This window comes from Salvelinus sp. IW2-2015, linkage group LG16 (genome assembly GCF_002910315.2).
Source record: "Salvelinus sp. IW2-2015 linkage group LG16, ASM291031v2, whole genome shotgun sequence".
Lineage (NCBI taxonomy): Eukaryota > Metazoa > Chordata > Actinopteri > Salmoniformes > Salmonidae > Salvelinus > Salvelinus sp. IW2-2015.
Window position 1 is genome coordinate 13,090,187 of NC_036856.1, and position 21,663 is coordinate 13,111,849.

General features: G+C 46.3%; 1 long non-coding RNA gene across 17 annotated transcripts in view; it reads left to right on the plus strand.

The window, feature by feature from the left end:
- LOC111975377 (uncharacterized) overlaps positions 1–19,785 on the plus strand; it is a 52,739-nt gene extending 32,954 nt beyond the window's left edge. For all 17 annotated transcript variants that reach the window (XR_011481151.1, XR_002878827.2, XR_011481152.1 and 14 more), the window contains 2 exons: positions 3,357–4,740; positions 19,232–19,785. This is a non-coding gene — a long non-coding RNA (uncharacterized lncRNA). The remainder of the gene's footprint in view (positions 1–3,356; positions 4,741–19,231) is intronic.
- Positions 19,786–21,663: the final 1,878 nt, after the last annotated feature.

A 21,663-nucleotide genomic window follows, 5' to 3' on the forward strand; every position in this document is an offset into this window, starting at 1 on the left:
GACCCGCCTCGTAAACGTATCACCCATGCTGCTCATCCCTCTCTCTCATTCTCTCTCCTCCATTCTTATCCTCCTTCTCTCCCTTTCCTCCTCTTGTCTGTCTGTCTGTCTGTCTGTCTGTCTGTCTGTCTGTCTGTCTGTCTGTCTGTCTGTCTGTCTGTTTCTGTCTGTCTGTCTGTCTGTCTGTCTGTCTCGTCTCTGTCTGTGTCTCTTCTCTCTCTCTCTCTCTTCTCTCTCTCTCTCTCTCTCTCTTCTCTCTCTTCTCTCTCTCTCTCTCTCTCTCTCTTCTCTCTCTCTCTCTCTCTCTCTCTCTGTGTTTAATTGAGCCAGTGAGCAGTTGACTGCCCCCGTCATTGGTGGGGAGCGGGTTGGCCCAGCCCTCCCAGGAGGGGAGACATTGTCTGGGCTGTCCCGCCGGTGTAATCCCCTCCATCAGGAACAAAAGACCTGGTCCCCTTCACCACTGAAGGGCATTGCCCCCCAACAAGAGCGCAAACCCTGGCCCTGCCTGGCCCAACGACTCCTCATCAAACCCTGGCCCCAGACCAGGCCTGGGTCTTAGACTCTGGTCAAAAGTAGTGCTCTATTTGAGATCCCCGCCACAGAATAACACCCTGAGAGGCTCGTGTCTCATCAAAGGCCTGTTTATCTACTCACTGACTGAGATACCCATGGAGGGTGGCATTGTACATTGGTGTGGCTGCGTTTGGATGTAAGTTCCAGGCACTAGTGATGGTGGAATAAGGAGCTTTCCAGGGATTATCCTTTAGGCTCAAGCATATATTAATGTTTAAATATCAACATAAAAAAATTATTATTGACAAGATTTTACTAATCATGTGAGCTTGTGTCACAAGTAGTATTAGTAATAGCAGTTCTGTAGTAATATGAGGAAGAAACATTTATACATGTTCACCCTCATTTTGATGTAGGCTGTGCATAGGTATGTAAATACACACACATGTCATTTACACAGTTCATCTGAGATACTTAGCTCTTAAGCTCTTGCGGAACAACCCCACTCCCTGCTAGCCTTCCACGATCCCTGTTCATCTCTCTCCCTCTCTCTCTCTCTCTACACACGCACACACACACAACACACACACACACACACACACACACACACACACACACACACACACACACACACCAACACACACACACCACACACACACAACACACAACACACACACACACACACACACACACACACACACACACACACACCAACACTCACTCACACTCAGGGAGAGGGAGGCAAGGTTGCCATGGGAACCACTGGTCAGAGTTTACCAGAGGGGAAACAAACAAAGTACTGTTCATAAAAGCTGGATATATATAGTGTGCAGATATCCAGTGTGTGTGTCCGCATGCGCATTACGATCCATGTCCCTTTTTATAGTAACATCACTTCTACCACGCATTCACACACTGCCATCCTTCGTGATTCCGTCTCTTGGAATTCTGAGGTTTTGAATCAAAGGTTGATTTTTGATCTTTCTGATTGACCTCATATAAATGCATTGTCATTGTTTCCCTACCTGCTATTTGAATCCTCAGTGATTTGGTTACTCAAACACAATGGTATCTTCAAAAAACATGAGCACTGACAGAAAGATGTGTCATATACACATGACATATCTCATCATTCACCCTGAGCCTCTTCTGCTTTCACTCTCATATTCTCTCTGTGTGTGGTGTGTGTGTGTGTGTGTGTGTGTGTGTGTGTGTGTGTGTGTGTGTGTGTGTGTGTGTGTGTGTGTGGTGGTGTGTGTGTGGTGTTGTGTGTGTGTGTGTGTGTGTGTGTGTGTGTGTTGTGTGGTGTTGTGTGTGTGTGTGTGTGTGTGTGTGTGTGTTATCATAGCGAGGCTAGCAAAGGCTGCTGTGTATCTGTTCCATGTTTCTTTAAACGGGATCTCCTAGTCACAGCGCTCTCTCTGCCATGCCCACTGTGCTGCTATCACACTCTCATACACATACTTCTCACACACTCCTGTCACTATCACACCTGTCACTGTCACTCCTGTCACTGTCCCTCCTGTCACTATCACCTGTCACTATCACTCCTCTCCACTCTCTTGGTATTGTCTCAGTTCTGGGTTCGTATAGTAGCCATGGATTGGGGAGGAAACATTGGGTATCTATCGAGCTGGAGGAAAGTATGTCTCGCGGTAGTTGGACGTTGGACATCGTCACCTCAGCCCGGTGTCAAAACACGCGGCAACCGCTGCATTTCACGTCTCTCTCTCTATCCCCTTCTTTCTCTCACTCCCTCTCTCTCTACCCCCTTCTTAGTCTCACTCCCGCTCTCTCATTCGGTCTCCCTCTACCAAGGCAAGGCGGTAACAAAATGTGTCTAAACAGTATAGCGATATGCAAACCACATGTCAAGCCCCTTTCTTAGGAAAAGCGTCATGCCTTCATCGCTATGTTCCTTCCGTTTCCCCACCCCCTTCCACGGGTCTTTAGTTCTGCACTTGGCTGCTTCAATAATATTTATAGCATGATTTCTAAACACAAGTCAATGCCATGGGGCGAAAGCTCCCCCCGTACCACCCCATTCCCTTGTACCCCTCCCCTCTGCCTCTTCCCTCTCCTTCAGAGCTGACAGATAGAACAACGCCCTGTTCTTTCTTTCTTTGCCTCTCAACCTCCCTCCATCCATCCTGCCGGCCCGGCACAATGCGTCCGCTTCATCCCGCGGCCGGGGGAATGAGCCCTGAACTAACAATATCACCAAGGCTGAATGCCGGGAGCCCCATTGTGTCCTGGCAGAGGGAGTTAACACCCATGTCTGAGCCCAATGAATAGTATTATTGTGTCTGAGACATGCACCTCTCCCCCGGTCTCCCCTATTCGTACCCCTAACACACCCCTCTTCTTGTCCCAACAGCTCAGTCCCCTCTATGTCCCCCTTTCTCTCCCCTCAACGGCCAACTCCCAACTTCCAAACGACCAGCGAGTCTCGCAAAAGTGTATTTTCCACTGACTGCTGTGTGGAGGGGCATCATCAGCCAAATGCTGTCACTGACTGCTGTGTGGAGGGGCATCAACAGCCAAATGCTGTCACTGACTGCTATGTGGAGGGAAATGGGAAATCGTCAGAGTAATAGCTCAGAGTACATTTGGCAGGCAGTTTCTTCCTGCCTGACACACTTAACTCAACATTCTCCCATTTCAGCTTTTCTTTACTCAGGGGGTGATGAAGTTCACATCACAAACTGAGAGGATGGCAACCCCCCCCCCCCRTCCACCTCCCTGATCAAAGCACAGGATTGACATCTGTATACTGTGGGCAAAATGCTGCAAGTTAGGCTCAACTCTTTTTCTTTCTCCCTGTCTCTTGTTGTTTGCAGGAGGAGGAGGAGAAACAGAGAGAAAAATAGGAAGAGAAGGAGAGGATAGGAATTATGCCTGTTTGGAAGCAGTGAATGATGAACCAGGGAGCAGGTGAACCCAGCTGTCGATGGCCATGGGCTCTCTGGCTCCTCTCTTCCCGTGGCCCTCTGCTCCGTGCCGGGTTCTCAGGGAGCCGGCTGGGGCCAGCCAGGCAGCGGCAGAGTGGGCAGGCGAGCCGAGGCAAGGGGAGGCGAGGCAGGCTCTCATCCCCGCTAGCAAGATGCTCCTCAGAAAAGCGGAGCAGCAAATCAATATGGAGGAGAGAGGCTAGCAGGGTTCGCCCATCACTGCCCCCGGCCCTAGAGCCCAGGGACCCCGCGCTGCCAGCTCTCGCTCTCCTCCTCCTCTAGTAGCAGGACCAGAACCAGCCACTGTATGGAGCACATCAGTGAGATCCTAACCCTCAACCACCCGCTTTCTCTCTATCTGTGTGTGTGTAAGCATGTCTGTATGTGTGGTTCCGCCGTAGGGGCTTTCCTGGTCCAAGACCACTTGATAAAACTTTGCCAGCGAGAAAGAGAGAGACTAAAAAACGGACGTCAAAGGTCTTTTTTTTCTTTTTTCTCTGATTACTCATTCTTACTCATTCCACCTGACTGTTTGAGCGAGAGTTCTTATATTGAATTGAACAGGGCTCTCTCGTCAGTCCCCCTCCAAGCATGTACTGTACAGTCACCATGCTCTCCACATCTGATGAACCAGGATAAAAGGACAATTTGAACTTTTTTCTCTCGTCTGCAGATTCAGAGAGAATCTTTTTCGCCTCCAGTTTTCTTCCTCACCACTCAGGTTACTATCAGAGGTGGCAGAGGTTATTGATCTGTATGGAGAAGGAAGAGGTGCTGGTTTTAAGACAGTACCGTTCACTGTCTGATGGTTATTTAGTAGTCCCTGATAACCCATTCACTGAACAGCTGAACTATATTCAGGAGTGAACGAGTCCTGAGTGAGAGATGAAAAGGACGGTGAGCATATAGTGCCTGAACAGTGGCCTGAACAGTGGCCTGAACAGTGGCCTGAACAGTATCCACTATTTCATGTGACTTTTCTCCTCCATATTTGAACAATTCTCTCCACACAAGAAGCTTTGAAAAGACCTTCTATACAAGAAGCCCTATCTGTAGATACATAGAAATAGAAAACATTTGATTAAATCAGAATGACTGAAAGTGCTGTATGGACACACAAAAAGGTGAATTACATTTTTTTCATTGGAGAAGAAAGGGATTGAAAACTTCTGGGCTGGAGAGGACAAAAGGGACAGAGATAGTTTGGACCTGAAACAGGAACACCTTCACAGAGTGAGATCTACAAACAACACAATGTTGCAGACTTCACTTGGTAAGCAGGCCTCCAGCTTCACTGTTCTATTGTTTGAGCCTTTTACACAGATGTGACATGGCATGTGACAATTGCTGGGTGTATATTCAAATGCTGTGTGAAATGTGTTAGGAATATTCATCGTCTTAAACAAATAAAACCGTCAAAGACAGGCTACAGTTAAGCAATAATACATGAGAGGCCTACCCCGGACAATTGTGCGCCACCCTATGGYACTCCCAATCACAGCCGGTTGTGGTTCAGCCTGGAATCCAACCAGGGTGTCTGGGTTGACGGCTCTAGCACTGAGATGCAGTGCCTTAGACCGCTGCGCCACTCGGGAGCCCTGTAAAGTATTGACTGCCCTGTACCCAAGCGTTGGTTGAACATTGTAGCATACAAAAATGGTTGCTATGGAGGGTCTGTCTTCCACCCTTGCTAGCTAGTCAACCACACAGCTAACACAATCACTTCAGACTGAAGCAGGAAAGACAGAAAACTAGCTGCATTTCATTTCGTTTTACCTGTTTTTTTATTGACATTTCTTTGTATATATCCATAAAATGATGCTGATTCATGATTTCGACTGGCTGAGAAAAGATGCGGAATACGTTCATTACTATGGGACAGAGTAGATATCTAATTTTAAATATTACAACAATGTTGCAAATCCTGAGATAATGTCTAGATGCTTTTTACAGTGGAGATCAAGTTTTATAAATTGCATGGCTGGGCAGATGAGACAGTGGACCTGTAAAAGTAGTAGTAGTAGTGTGTTGCTAGGTAACAGCGTAAATGTTGGCACTTTTTATGAATGCACTGGCCATGTGTATGTTGTCTAGTATATCATGGGCAGGATAGGCTCTAGCAATGGGAATTCRAAACCACCCGTTGTATAATCGCTGTTGAGTAATATACAGTATACACAGCAATGTAGCACAGACAATTCTCTTTTATTTTCGCTGCTTACCTTCAGGGCATTGCTTACCTTAATGCCCTAGGGTGTGATAATGTTGTAATTGAATTGTGGAGTAGTTGCGTGGCTTACAGATTAGTATTAAGAGTCCCGCGTCAATCTGCTGGCACAGAGAGACAGGCGCCACGCTGTGTCTCAGCCTGGCAACGCCGTGCCGCGCGCCTACAAAATGGCTGCCGTTGTCTGCCAGCTGTCTGCTCAGCCAAGATGGCGACTGCGGACTGCTTTTAACGCCCGCCATCTGCTTAACGGGTATGCAAATGGCCCTAATTGCATTTGCATACGCTTGAGTCTAAACCCCCTCTGACTTGTTCTCCTAAATAACTAACACAGTGTTCAGAGAAACAACGCAAGCCGCTGCGTTAATGAAGGTGCTCAGGAGAATTACAGAACAAATGTCGCTGGTTGGTTGAGCTTCCTCTCTTTGTTTCTCTTTCACCCCATCTTTCTTTTTGCAAGGCCTTGATAACGTTACTGTTGCTGGTTTTTGTGTGAGTGAAATATGGGGCGGCAGTCGGCGTCTGCTCTGTCTGCTTGGTCTGTCTGTCTGTCTGTCTGTCTGTCTGCCTGTCTGTCTGCTCATTGTGCCATATGTGACATTGGTGACTGGCTGCCGTTAGGTAGCCTCCTAACATACTGTTAAATCCCCACTGTAAAGGCAATAGAGGAGGGGAGTCCACGCCCGGCCGGCCCATCTCCACCACATAATGGCCTCATTAGCATGCACAGCACTCCCCGCTATAGGGCCTGGTGCGCTGCTGCACCGTGGGACCCAGCAGTGTACGCCCTTCACACAGCGCTCAGCATGCAACACTGTGTTCCCCCGCACAATGCTGCCGCTTCATACTCCTTTTATTATGCCTTGTCAAAGCACTGGGGATCAGGGGTATCAGGAGGGAAACAGCGGGCGGCGCGCTAAACGTGGATGAGGCAATATATTTGTGCTTTTTGGTCTTAATGTGGTGTTAGTGGGGATGGATGTACTGTTGCCCTGGTGTTTTACGCTGGACGGTTGTACTGTTACAATCTCAGCCTTTCACAGACATTTTCACCTGTCAATGGTAATTACTGCACTGAGCCCTCTGAATGATCTGTGTCCCGGAAATAGGATATCATCCGCTCTAAAGCCCTTTGATGTGTTTCTGTGTGTGCGTGTGTGCGTGTGTGTGTGTGTGTGTGTGTGTGTGTGTTGTGTGTTGTGTGTGTGTGTGTGTGTGTGGTGTGTGTGTGTGTGTGTGTGTGTGTGTGTGTGTGTGTGTGGTGTGTGTGTGTGTGTGTGTGTGTGTGTGTTGTGTGTGTGTGTGTGTGTGTGTGTGTGTGTGTCGTGCTGAGCAGAGGGGGGAACATAGTACACACGCAGCAGCCCCCAAACACACACACCACACACACACACACCTACCACACACACGGCTCGTCTCCATGGTGGAACCATGACACGGAATCTGAAGCCAAAGTAATCAAATCATTTTTACTCTCGCTCTCATAACTCACAGCAATTGAATCACTCCAGAAAACACTGGTTAGCATTCGGCCATTTCACGACCATTTCACGATCAGACCACAATGCAGTGTATGAGAGTGAAATATGTTTGACAATCCAGAGTGAGGGCAGAGAGGATCCATTGTTGTACATAATCATATAGAATAACACTAGATACTGTACACTACTATACTGRATAACCAAGGCAAGCAAGATGGATGATGCAATTCATTGTGTGAAATCCCAGAAAATTCATGTTCATTAATATTTCCCATGTCATTGTGGCGGCACCTTGAAAATGTATTGTGTTGTTTTCCTCTGACGTGTTTTGAGGGTTTGTCGCCTAGTTGTCATATTACAGTTAATAAAGGACATAGTACCCATCAAGGGAGGGTGACTTGTGCACTGGCAGTGTATTAAATATGGGCGACACCAGAGGGATAAGAAGCTAGCCTCGCTAGGCTATATGCACGTTTACTTATTCAAAGCAGTCTCATCCCTCTATCTCCCTCTTTATCAGGTCGGTTTAATCAAGCTGCCTGTCTAATCAGCTCAGACTCTGTGGGGAGGAGAGAGCTTAGTGGTTAACTTAGCTTTGCCCAGGCTAGCCTGTTAGCAAGCTCAAACGCTAGCCCGACACCCAGGCTACTGTATCCCATCTCCTTTGTGGGTAAAATGGCAGCCAGGTTAATGGTGTTCTGTGCAGCTGAGACGGCAGGCTATGGGGGTGGGGGTCTGACAGGAGGGGGTAGGATTTGTTTGGGGTGGGTGGTGTCAGGATGGGGGGACAGTAGGTCCTTAAAGAGAGAATAGTGTGTCTGGGTCAGTGGGTGTGTGCTGGTCCCTCATTTGCATATTGAGAACAGCTGGGAAGCCCATATGTTTTCAGCAGCGCCAGACAAAAATGACATTCAGACATACACGCAAGCCGACCAAACCCCAAGGCATAGACCCCCTCTCAACACACACATCACACACACACCACACACACACACACACACACACACACACACACACACACACACACACACACACACACACACACACACACACACACACACACACACACACACACACACACACACACACACACACACACAATCAACTGCCATTTGGGATTGCATCTGGACATTCACGCTCTTACTTGAAAACACAAAAACACCCGTACCCCCTACCTCTGCCCCCAAAAGAGAAAGCTTTTATGGTAATGATGCCCATGCCATGCTGTGTAAGTACACCACTGCAATTATACATAATTCAGCACAAAGAAAGGAGGGACGGAGGCTTGGTACAGTACATCTTGCTAGAGCTGGAGCTGGTGCAGGCAGTACAAGGAGGAAGGGAGCTGGGTACAGTACGTCTTGCTAGAGCTGGAGCTGGTACAGACAGGAGGGGGGAGGATGCAGTTTGTGTGGGTGGGGGGTGGGTTCAAGTTGTCGTATGTATGGGATACCATGGTATACCACCATCCAACGAATGCTTACTTGCAGGTTCCTTCTCAAAATGCGTGTGTGTTGGCAAAGTTGAAGGAGCACACACCTCTATCATTACACATACAGACATATACCCCCTCCATTCCTTACCATCCTTACAGATAGGAGGGCAGAACCACACCTCACACACATGCACACACGCACGCACGCACGCACGCACGCACGCACGCACGCACGCACGGCACGCACGCACGCACGCGCCCGCACCGCACACGACACACACACACACACACACACACACACACACACACACACACACACACACACACACACACTCTCTTTCACTTCTTATTTGACTTTGTCCTCTTCCATGCTCAAGACATGACATGGTAATTCAAACCCAAAAGGAGATTGGCAGCTCAAGCTGTAGATGTTTTATTTAATCAAGGTATGAATTGAGTGAGGTGGTATAAAACTAGTTTTGTATCTTGGTGTTGCTAATTCCCAGAATAAGCATACATTAAATACAGAATTGTCTACCCATACATTTGTAAAAAATGTATTTATTTTTTAATAGCTAGAAATAGTGGTGATTGGATGTATTAATTTCAATCAGCATATCAGGCAGAAGAGGTATGAAGACATTTTGCTGATTAAAGCATACTGTCACTTCAAACATAAAACATATACAATATCTATAGGACAAACCGTTCTAGCCACAGAACAAGAGTCATTCTCTTTCTATGCTTCTAGTATGGTATTCCTAGTTTTAGTTATTGTGTAGGATTTGAACTGTAGACCATTTCACTGGTAGGGCTAGTGGTGGTGGTGTTAGTGGGCACATGCTTCATTTGTGTCAATGCAGCCTCGTCTCATGAAGCTTCCCTCACTGTGAGTACCCGCTGCTTTTATATGCTTAGATATTGATTGAATGTGTTCCACCCACAGAAGTAATAGTTGCTGAAAGCATTTATAGCCATTGTTCAATTCTCCTAGACCTGCTTAGCTTTTTATTTATTTTATTTATTTACATTGCCCTACTTTCTAATTCAAATMAAAAATAATTCAATTGCATACATTCTGTGTTTAGTTCTTTTCAAACATCAATGACGAAATGGGATAAATAGGATGTTTTTTTTCATGCTTTCATCTCAGGCATTTGGAAAGACACATCTGTGCTGATTTGCGATAGGTTTTTATTCATTTTTTAAAAGCAGAAATAAAAGCATACATTCAATAGGTTGTTACTTGTAAGTTATCAAGGTTATTTTCATTTATTTTATTATCATTATTATTATATTATTAAGAAGCTGCTATGAAATGTAGGATTTACTTGTGATTTATTTTTCCCTTTTGAGACCTACTGAATATCTTCATTTTTATTACTATATAATTGACCATTCTAGTTCTAGTGTATGTTTATTCTAAGCCTGTATCCTCATGATAATAATCTGATATTTGGAGTGTTTTGTGATCATGTACTTGAGGGAGCTATTGTATCATTGAGCTGGCACATTTATGAACCTCAAACAAAATGGCCTGCATTTGTAATTGTGGAGACCAGTCCTCAGCCATTAGTGAAGGACTAGGAGCACTTCCGTGAGAACAGTCTCTTAATCAGTATCATTGTAGACATCACTCCTCAGGCATCAGAGAAACTAGTGAACAACTTCCAAGAGTTGCTTTAGTAACACAGCACTGGTTCAACGCTCCAGTACGGCGAGCTGTCTGGCTGCTGATTACAGGCAGCAGAGGGAAAACAGGCAGGCATTTATCCAAGTCACTGATTATGTCATTTCAAAGGGCCCAAACACTCAGCCACACAGACAGCTCTGAGGGCAGAATTATGAAGCAGTAGGGAGTGGAATGTGGGGGTGGGGGGGGTTATGAGAGGGAAATTAAAATGGAGTGCTCTATGTGTGATTAAACTGGTGGCTTGGCTGGCAGAGGCCAAGCTCAAGTACAGGCCTGCAATTTGGACCATAATGAAAATGTGAGGGGCTGAGGCAGTGTTCTCAACCCCACAACACACACCGATCAGCACCAAACATACACACACACCACAGCCTAACACACACTGATCAGCACCAAACATACACACACCACAGCCTAACACACACCGATCAGCACCAAACATACACACACCACACCGATCAGCACTGTACCATGTCAGATATAGAGTTGAATGTGTTCAATGTTTATTKATGTTTATTAATGATGAAATGATGAAAAATATGAATAACATTCCAGCCATGAGGCCACTAGGTCATTTCACTGCAGGAAAGGGCTATACCTCGAAACACTAGCCGACGTCCATAGAACACACAAAGCTCAACTCAACAAACAGTATTCACAAACTTCCCTCTCTATACTCTTTGGAAGAAAGGGGGAAGTTGAGAGGAGTGCGTTGTGGAGAAAGAGAATGGGCTGAAATAACTGGTACTTCTGGAAACATACCGATGGTGGTGTGATGGGAGGGTGAAACCTAAAGCCAAGGGGAAGAATAGTGTGAAAGAAATTAGATTTTTTTTTGCTGCTAAATAGAAAGAACCTGTTTGATGATTTCGCTGGAACATGTAGAGCCTCTCCACCTCCAAACTCTCGGAGGCAGCAGAGATGGCGGTCACCAAGACACTCAGCCTACTGACAGCCAGTCACAATGCGCCACATCAATATTATATTTGACCATTTAGTCTCGGAGCAACCCCAAAAGGGGGGATGGTAACCAAGCGTGGGAACGGGGTGAAAATGGGGATGGTAATCCAGTCAGGCAAATGGCTAGACTGCCCAGCTGCACTGACTTCCATTCAGGAGCAGGTGAAGAAAGACCATAYGGGTCAAGGTCAGAGGAGGGATGTRGTCTGCTGTGCAGACTGGCCTGTTTGGGTGCTGCATCAAATGTGTTTGCTTATTTTATAAGCTGCTACTTATTGCCTCKKGGGGACCCCTCCCCCAGACCTCCACCTCCCCCAGACCTCCACCTCCCCCAGTCTGGTAGAGACAGAGACAGAGCATGTCCCTTTTGGCTTGTAGTCTCTGTGTACGTGGCTGGTCCACAATCAAACTGAGTTTGTCTACAGATTAGGATGCGGCTGTTTTAGTCGGTATTACTGCATTAGCAGACACACACTGATGTCGGTTACTATATGATAATTGAATCTGAAAATAGGTGGTATTGTGAAAATAATTTTTATTCAGTTGTATGGATCTATTTTGGGAACCTTTTCTTTTTTTGTAATGATCCTTAATGACCACATACTTACTGTATTATGCCATGTTGGTAAGACAATCTGCATTTAATGTCACTTTGAAATTTGAGAAATTACATTTGAAGCAGTTTATCACTGAGAAAAGGTTAAATAATAAATATCATTTATTAGAAATGTTCAGATACCCTATCATTGCATAATGGTGCACAAAGTGTGCGGCACCATGCATACATACAGTACAGTATCACTACCCTGCAGCAGTATAAACAATTATATCCCTTTAAGAGGAGGGACTTTATCTCATGAGATGTTTGTCAGAGAAAGTGGTTGACGGGGAACTGAAGACACGAGCGCCTATCCACTCTGTGGTAGATACCATTATTCACATAGGCTTCTGCTTTATTAGCCGGACTGAAAGAGAGCCACTTCTCACCCATCACTTCATCAATAGACCTGTCCCCCTGTCCTTTCCTCTGGAGGAACCGTACCCCCTCCTCTCCTCCCCTGTCCTTTCCTCCTCTCCCCGGCCCTAATCGTCTCAACTCACGCTGAAATCAAGCTTAGTAACGGCACGTTTGTCAGCCCCTCTCGCTCGTCCCCCCCACCATGCAAAGCTCCCTTTCTCCCGTCATTCTCTCACCTTGGTCTGCCACCCACCCTCCCACTGCTTAAATCCCTATCAGCATGTCAACAAAATGTCTGCTCAGCTGGGGTTGACACACACACCATCTCACACATTGAGCTTCGTCCCTGCTGAACCCTTTCTCTCCCCACTCTCTCGTTCCCCCTCTCTCTCAAGTCCTTCTTATCCAGCATGGCAAGTTGTGCTGTATACCAAAACAGAAGCTGCAGCCCGTTTGTTGTTTGCATGGTTTCTTGTATGGTAAATGCTTAGCAGAACTATTAGTGAATAATATTGCTTCACGTTGATGTTCTGAGGTGAGTTGGGTAAAGTTCAGTGTCCAATTTGCTGATTCTAATAGAGACATATTTTCCTTGCCAAGTATATTTAATCTATTCTACAAACATACTTACCCTTTTAATTGCTGGGGAAAATATGTATAACTTGGAATGAAGTAGATTTGAACATAAGATTACTACATCACAAGAAATGGTTGTTTGACGTCATGATACGTTGGTAATACTAGTCTTTTCCGTTTACTCCACTGGAGGCTGGTGGGAGGAGCTATTGGAGGACGGGCTCATTGTAATAGCTGGAATGACCTCTATGGAATGGCATGGAAACCACGTTTGACTCCGTTCCATTTATTCCATTCCAGCCATTACAATGAGCCTGTCCTCCTATAGCTCCTCCCACCAGCCTCCACTGATTTACTCCTATAGGCCCCTCTTGTATTGGCATTGGTTCAGGTCACAAAGATGTATATTCAGTCATATCAGCTAACATGAAGTTGCTGCTGCTGCTTATTTTTGAGGTAGCAGCCATTTCTGGCTGGCAGAGCTAGATGGCTGCCTATATTTGTTAATCAACGATGCGAGAGATATAGCAGTTGTGTCTCGTCAGATGTGTGTGCGTGTGTGTGTGTATATATATATATATATATATATATATATATATGTATAACTGTTAGGTGATGGACAGTGTGTGAGTTCTTCAGGGCTTATGCTGTATGCTGATGAAGGTCTGATTGTGTCTGTGGGTACATATGTGTTCATATTGATGCGTGTTCCTTGTCCAATGTTGTCCCTCAGTATATCTTGCTGCAGAGTGCCCGGCTGGTGTCAGCCTCGCAGGCAGTAAAAGTGTCTTTGTTCAGTCTGTGTCTCTGTGCTATCGTGTGTCTGAGCTGTGCTTGCCTGTGCCCCTGTCTCCCCCATCTGCAACTGATGTCATTAACGAAGAGGGAGCATGGGCACATTGGGAGCCCGGCTTATTTGACAATCCCCAGCAACTGCCTCCTCTTCCTCACTGCAATATAAAGCCTGCATCCTCACCTCACCTTTTTTTTCTATTTCAATCATTGTGATTTTTTGCACGAGGACTTGGATGGTGCGTTCTCAGCAGTGGCCAGCCTCTGCCAACGTAGCACAATCTCTATGTAAATGTATTCAGATTAATGTGTTGCCCAAAGACCATCAGCTCGGCTGGCTGCATGGACCAGGCTGAGGCTGGGAGGAAGGTGTTTCTACACTAGGCTAAAGCTGGCTGGGCTTGCGTTAGATTGCTGTTAATGCTAGCGGCTATGAGGTGGACCCCTGCCAAAAAGGCATAGAAACCCCTGTTAAACACTATGTTTATATTGGACTGTGATTTGCAAATGGGCCTTTGGCGTAGCAACCCTGTGTCACTCTGCTTTTCCATCAGGCACACAGCAGACAGCTACAGATATAATCAGGGGGTCCTCACTCGGCGAGCGTAGGGAGACGGGGAGAGGGAGAGGAGGGAGGCGTGAGCATTTACATGTTTGTGGGGGCTCCTCTCTAGAGTGCAGTTTGGTATTCATATTGAGATATTCCTGAGTGCATCAACACATCTCACATACAGTACACATACACTTTCCCTCTCTGCTATGCTTGCTGTTCTCCCCATCATCTCTACCGTTGTGAACTTCACTGTGAGCCAGTTCATTGTTATTCATTTCACTGTTATCCTAGCTGCCCTGTGAGACTGACTAAGACTCCGTTCAGCAGCCGTATTGTATAGGAGACAGGTCTGTTGTTTCCACTGAAGAATGACACATACTGCAGGTTGATGCTGGTGTTCCTATTATGTCTGCTGTACTGTAGGAGTTCCACAGTCCTGAGAGGACATGAGCCAGTGCTGACTGTATCACAGACAGTCACTGTGACTGCTGCTTGGCAAATTACTTGGGTTTGATAACACAGATACTGTAAACCTCATCCCCATGGTAATCAGAGGATCATTGTTGTATATATTTTTGTTACCTTTATTTTATCAGGGAGTCCCATTGAGACCAAGGTCTCTATCACAAGGGAGCCCTGCATACATATAATTGACAAAATACAATATATTAAAAATGAAAATTACAAATATATTCAAGAAAAACAATCACGTGACCTAAGAACCAGTACTATACGATGTGGCTGCTGGGGGATTTGAAATGATTTGTATTATGTTCAATAGGTAGATGCAGGAAAAATGGAAATCCTAAAGTTGTACTATGAGGCAGTCCACTGAGAGTAGTTTGTTTTTGATCGTGGTTAAGAGAATAATCTTAACATATTTTTATACTTTCTTTCTAACTTTCTCGCTTACAACTTTACTCTCTTTTTTCACGCTCCTCTTTTGCCTTGTTTCTTTGTCCCCCTCACTCTCCTTCTGACACTTTCTCCCTGTGGCTGCAGGGACATGGGCTGAAGTTTGCTTTGCTGAGTCCATAAAAAGAGGCATTTAAAAAAGCTGTGTTAAGAGAGGAACAATGGTTAAATGAGCCCCCCTCGGTGAGGGGCTGGTTCCCATGGGGACTCAGCATGGTGCTCTATTGGCCCAGCTCTCCCTGGCCCCCATTCACCACTCAGTCATGGTCCCTTATGGCGGAGGGAAAATCACACGATTCATGCGAAGTGTGATCCAATGACATGTATTTTTAATGAGAGCTTACGTCTTTGTTGGGATGGACTGGACGGACACACTACTCCAGGTTTCACCAGGTTTCTGTCAGTCAGGCCAGCCCAAACTCTCTCTCTACCCGTCTCGCTTCACTCTCTTGTTCACTCTCTCTCTATATTTCCTCTCTCCTCTCAGGCCCTCTGTGGCCTACCCGGACCAGAGACAAAGCTCCCACAGCCCAGGAGCAGCCTCAGAATAGCCTCAGTGAAAGGCTTTATGCTCCTCCTCTAAACCCACTGCTGGTAGTTACCATGATGATGTCATCAGACCACAGCCCTTTCTGCTGCTACAACAGTTTTAACAATGAAAATATTGATATGCATTAAAAAAAAGTWAGATTTGATCTAAATTGAATTTTGATACTTGAGGGATTGAATACATTTACCGATCAACATTTTGAAGTGAGACAACTTACACTACATGACTAAAAGTAAGTTCGTCGAACATCTCATTCCAAAATCATGGTCATTAATATGGAGTTTGTCCCCCCTTTGCTACTATAACAGCCTCCACTCTTCTGGAAAGGTTTTTCACTAGATGTTGGAACATTTCTGCTGGGACTTGCTTCCATTCAGCCACAAGAGCATTAGTGAGATTGGCACTGATTTTGGGCGATTAGGCCTGGCTCGCAGTCGGTGTTCCAATTCATCCCAAAGGTGTTCGATAGGGTTTAGGTCAGGGCTCTGTGCAGGCCAGTCAAGTTCTTCCACACCGATCTTGACAAACATTTCTGCATGGACCTCGCTTTGTGAACGGGGGCATTGTCATGCTGAAACAGGAAAGGGCCTTACCCAAACTGTTGCCACAAAGTTGGAAGCATAGAATCGTCTAGAACGTCATTGTTTGTTGTAGCGTTAAGATTTCCCTTCACTGGAACTAACCCGAACCATGAAAAAGTGCCCCAGGCCATTATTTCTCCTCCACCAAACTTTGCATTTGGCACTATGCATTCGGGCAGGTAGCGTTCTCCTGGCATTCGCCAAACCCAGATTCCTCCATCACACTGCCAGGTGCTGAAGCGTGATTCCTCACTCCAGAGAACGCATTTCCACTGCTTCAGAGTCCAATGGCGGCAAGCTTTACACCACTCCAGTCGACGCTTGGTATTGCGCATGGTGATCTCAGGCTTGTGTGCGACTGCTCGGCCATGGAAACCCATTTCATGAAGCTCCTGATTAACAGTTATTGTGCTGACGTTGCTTCCAGAGGCAGTTTGGAACTTGGTAGTGAGTGTTGCAGCCGAGGACAGACGATTTTTACACGTTACACGCTTCAGCACTCGGCCGTCCCGTTCTAGCTTGTGTGACCTACTACTTCGCGGCTGAGCCGTTGTTGCTCATAGACGTTTCCACTTCACAATAACAGCACTTACAGTTGGCTCGGGACAGCTATAGCAGGGCAGAAATTTGACCAACTGACTTGTTGGAAATGTGGCATCCTATGACGGTGCCACGTTGAAAATCTCTGAGCAATTCAGTACAGGCCATTCTACTGAAACATTTGTCTATGGGGATTGCATGGCCGTGTGCTTGATTTTATACACCTGTCAGCAATGGGTATGTCTGAAATATCAGAATCCACTAATTTGAAGGGGTGTCCACATACTTTTGCATATATAGTGTATATAGTATTGGTGTACTGTAGAGTATATCAGAGTATTTTCCAGTCTCATTTTCAGTTTTGGGGCTTTTTGTTGTAGGACCATACATTCTCTTTCAGAGGTATCCCACCATGTATCACACTTATGTGGACATTTCACATGTCATATGCTGTGTGTACATCTGGAGCAATATGTCAGCCCTATCTGTGTGGCATGTCCATGGCTGAGAACAGTCGTTAAACTGTCTGACCACATCACCACACTCAACCATCATCTAGCCCTCGTCCACACTGCAACAACCAGGCTCACACCACAGGCCCAAGGCCAACAGCCCAGCTGCACTCACACACATCCAGCATATGCCACTCTCTCCATCTGCAGAGCCTTTTTCACTGAGCCGGCTGCCTTTTTCTCAATGCACCCTTCTTCTCACGCGAGCCTCGCAACTAGCTTGTATTCATGGCTGTGGTGGGGATGCAGAATTAGTATGCAACAGAGCAGACAGGCCTTCTGTTCTAATGGGGCAGAGCAGAGCAGCAGTCTAACGGGGGGGTTGAACAATACCTTCCCTCCTCCAGCCCCTCAACCCCGGCCTGTCCCAAACCTTAATGGGACATCAGACAGACAGGCTGCACTGAGCATGGAGCCCAGCAAGGCCCCCCCCATCCAGCTCTTCAACCCCGGCCTGTCCCAAACCTTAATGGGACATCAGATAGACAGGCTGCATTGAGCATGGAGCCGAGCAAGCCCCCCCCCCCCCTTCTCCTTCTCCCTCTCCCATCTCCCCCCAAAATACACCCCCACCCCAACGCCCTCTAGCTCCATAGACGCACTCTCAGCCTCAGCCACCTCCCAGGGCTATTGAGGGGATCCTAGACACCCTCCACCCCTCAGCCAAACTATGCATAAATTAGGCTGGTGTCTCCGTGCAGTCAGCAGGTTGGGGTGCGCCACACCGGCTGTCTCCCAAGCTGGTCCCTCCCCTACCCCCACACTGCCTCTCCTCCCTCCCCTGCCCCCCTGTCTCTTCCTTCTCCCTCTCTCCCCTACCCCCACACCCCTGCCTCCCCTGCCACATATTTCCTCCCATGTCACCCTTGCCCCCTATCTCCCCTTCCTCCCCACCCCCAGTGTCTCCTCTCTAGCCTCCCCTGTATAATACCCTGATAAATCAGCCAGCCCTTCTGCTTCACCAGACCAGACCAGCTAGGTTATTGTTGACGTCTGTCTGGGATCTAGGATCTCCTGGTTGGGCTTTAATCACCGGCAGAGCCTCTTCTCCTCTCCAGACCCCCACAGATGTTCTGGTAATAAAAGGAGGTTTTGTGGTATTAACACCATAGGACTATTCTGGGTTGAGCTCAGCTCAGTTCCGTGTTAGTGCCTTCACCGTTTACTCGTTACGGGGAACGTATTGGTTATTTGGTTATTTTATAAAGATGCTCCGACAGGGTCTGGTGAGTTTGTGATATGATGTACTGTATCTGTTTGGTCCTCTGGTCTCTTGTTGTCATTATACTGAAAAGCTATTTTTATACTGAAACTAGATATCTGGCAGTATGTTTCAATGGTGTTACATCAGCGTTACATCAGATAATTTATACCAAAGGTTAAGAGCCCATATAGAACCCCCACATGCAGTCTCGTCATAGAGCAGAATGATAATTAGGTGACTGTCCCAGACTCAGCATCCTCCCTCCCTKCTCTGCGTTATGCAGCGTAAGCTATCGTGACATCAGTTTATGACCATGCAGGGACCAATGTCTAAGACGAGTGTGTGTGTGTGTTTGGGAGCAGGGATTTGGGTCATTGTGTTTGTGTCTGGATCCTATTCCCAGAGGTAATATTGGTCTGGGGGGGTTGGGGTGGCCCTCCCCCTATAGGCTGCAGGCGCTGGGGGTCAGCCGGTGTGCCCAGACAGGCCCTACTCTGACCCCTGACTGTCTGCAAGCTCAGGGGTCACCCTCAACGCTGATACAGACGGCAAATAAACACACAGACACACATCCCCCCAACCGGTAGTAAACAACAACACAGCGTGGCTGGGGAGGGAAGGAGACAGAGATACACCACACAAGACAGCGTCATCTAGGGCTAGGCTGACACTGCATGTGTGTACATGATCTAAGGTCAGATAGTGCTTCCTCATCTTTAACCTGTCAGACCTTGTAGATCCTTTCATTGTCCTAATCAGTCTTTTCTGTTGTCTTGTGTCTTCTCAGATGCTGAGGTTACAATGGAGATGCAGGGGAAGCATCAAGCATCATGTCCCGTGCAGACCAAACCAGACCCAGAGAGATGTAAAGCCGTCCACTGTTCTTGTAATAAAGGTCAATAAAAAATACCCCACCACAGTCAAGAGGATTCAGTTCTCCAATCTACTGATTATCACRAAATGTTTGTGTGGTCAGGTAAGTAGGAGTCTTAACATGGGAAAGGTACATTTATAAGTGGTGGTTGAAAAGTAATACATTTTGTTTGAATAGTTTCATTAGGTCTTAATGAAAGATTTTGGAACCAATTTTAGGAGGATATTGGTTGAGATCCCAAGGGATCCTTTGCCCGTTTCTATTTCAGAGTAAAGCTTTTAAATGTAAAATCCTTGACTTGCTCAAGTCTTTGTATGCGTTTGCACTGCAGCTTCATTCTCTTACCTATAATTTTCATATCATTGATTGTAATAACAATTTTTGATGTAAAAAAATGAAAGACTGCTGCATGTTTCAGTGTCTTGTGGTAAGAAATAAAAATAAAGTGAACGTAATTGAAAAAAGAAGAGCTGCCTCAGTAGTTTTATTTTTGTTTTTCCATTTAAATTAATCAAATGAAAGTTTATCAATGACTATACACTGCATATTGTAGGTACCGATGTCAGATTCTAATTTGAGACAGTTTGCTACAGCAAGAAAATAATGCTGCAGCAACAGGAAATTATTATGTGGATTATAATTGAACACAACATTTTTGTAGGGGTTGATACATGTAATGTTAGGTCAAATCAAAGTGGAAACTACAAACTTTAGAAGCAGTGCAGGAAAATTCTCATCAACATAAGAGTGATCAAATTAAGATCCTACATCTGTATACAATATGAACATGGGTAATTTCACACAGGAGGTCCAACATTTGCAACAGCTATTCAGATCATCTCAGAGTTATCCTGAAGGACCAGAAAGGAGACAGTTAAACCAAGTGGCCTACGTCTTTGGTGCCAATTAGGTCCCTGTGTCTGAAAGCAAAGGGGGTGTGGAAGGAAGCTGCTGGAGCTGAAGAAGGAGCTACACACAGGCCTTGTTTTTTGGTGATCACGCCTCCTATTGTTTTCCCACAACAGCCGGTTCATGCGATGCCCCAAAACCCCCAGTGCGCTTCAGTGCTCTGGCTGCACTGGGCTGTCCGCCTCGCCCCTGCCTCGCCCTGACTGGTAATGACCTGAAATTAGGGCCAAGCCAGGAGGGGAGGCCCTGGGCCCTGGCCTGAAAGAAAGGAGGAGATTATCCCATTCTGCCCGGCCAGTCAGCAGTGGTGGTATTGACCCAGGCCCACCCAGGGAGAGTCCAGTGAGCCGTGAGATGGCCTGATATACATGCTTATTGAGCTGGACAGATTCCCTCACTCTCACCAGGGATAAACCCAACRGTACAAGACACTTTCTTAAACACTGCTCTGGAGATTATAGGAGTGACCCCCCCTCCCTAGATGGAAACACACACAAACTGGGCAGACCTCACCCTATCCTCTGTCTAAACTGCCGTTGGGAGTTTGGCCAGGCTTCTCAATGTCGCTGTCCTGAGAGCCGAAAAGGGGTTATCAGGCCAAACATCCTACAGTGGCCTAGTGGAAAACACTCGGAAAGTATTCAGACCCCTTGCCTTTTTCCCCCAAATTTTACGTTACAGCCTTATTCTAAAATGGATTAAATTAATGTTTTTCCTCGTCAAAAACAGGTTTTTAGAATGTTTTGCAAATGTATAAAAAATAAAAAAAACAGAAATACCTTATTTACACAAGAATTCAGACCCTTTGCAATGAGACTCGAAATTGAGCTCAGGTCCATCCTGTTTCACTTGATCATCCTTGTTTCTACAACTTGGTAAATTCAATTGATTGGACATGATTTGGAAAGGCACACACCTGTCTATATAAAAGGTCCCACAGTTGACAGTGCATGTCAGAGCAAAAACCAAGCCGTGAGGTCAAAGGAATTGTCCATAGAGCTCTGAGACAGGATTGTGTCGAGGCACAGATCTGGGGAAGGGTACCAAAAAATGTCTGAATGTCCCCAAGAACACAGGGGCCTCCATCATTCTTAAATGGAAGATGTTTGGAACCATGAAGACTCTTCTTAGAGCTGGCTGCCCGGCCAAACTGAGCAATCGGGGGAGAAGGGCCTTGGTCAGGAAGGTGACCAAGAACTGATGGTCACTCTGACAGAGCTCCAAAGTTCCTCTGTGGAGATGGGAGAACCTTCCAGAAGGACAACCATCTCTGCAGCACTCCACCAATCAGGCTTTATGGTAGAGTGGCCAGACAGAAGTCACTCCTCAATGAAAGGAACATGACAGCCCGCTTGGAGTTTGCCAAAAGGCACCAAAATGACTCTCAGACCATAAGAAACAAGATTCTCTGATCTGATGAATCCAAGATTGAACTA